The following is a 309-nucleotide window of genomic DNA, read 5'->3' as shown; positions in this document are numbered from 1 at the left end:
AAGTGGTTGACTCACCATCCCTGGAGATATTTAAAAGATGTGTAGATGTGATGCTTAGTGACATGGTTTAGTGGTGGACTTGGCAGTGTTAGGTTTACGGTTGGACTCAATGATCTTAAGGGTCTTTTCCAACCTAAATGATTCTATAATTCTATGAAAAGACTGTTTTTCCCTTCTCTGCTCTTCTCCAGGCTGTCACCCTGCCTCTTGCATGTTCCTGGTCTCTGCTTCACCTTCTGTCTTGCACTTCTCTGCCTTCATATAGCTCAGAAATTTCTGGGGTGCTTGTCACTTTGATGTCCATACATA

This window comes from Aptenodytes forsteri, unplaced genomic scaffold, assembly GCF_000699145.1.
Source record: "Aptenodytes forsteri isolate BGI_AS27 unplaced genomic scaffold, ASM69914v1 Scaffold354, whole genome shotgun sequence".
NCBI lineage: Eukaryota > Metazoa > Chordata > Aves > Sphenisciformes > Spheniscidae > Aptenodytes > Aptenodytes forsteri.
This window is presented reverse-complemented; position numbering follows the sequence as displayed.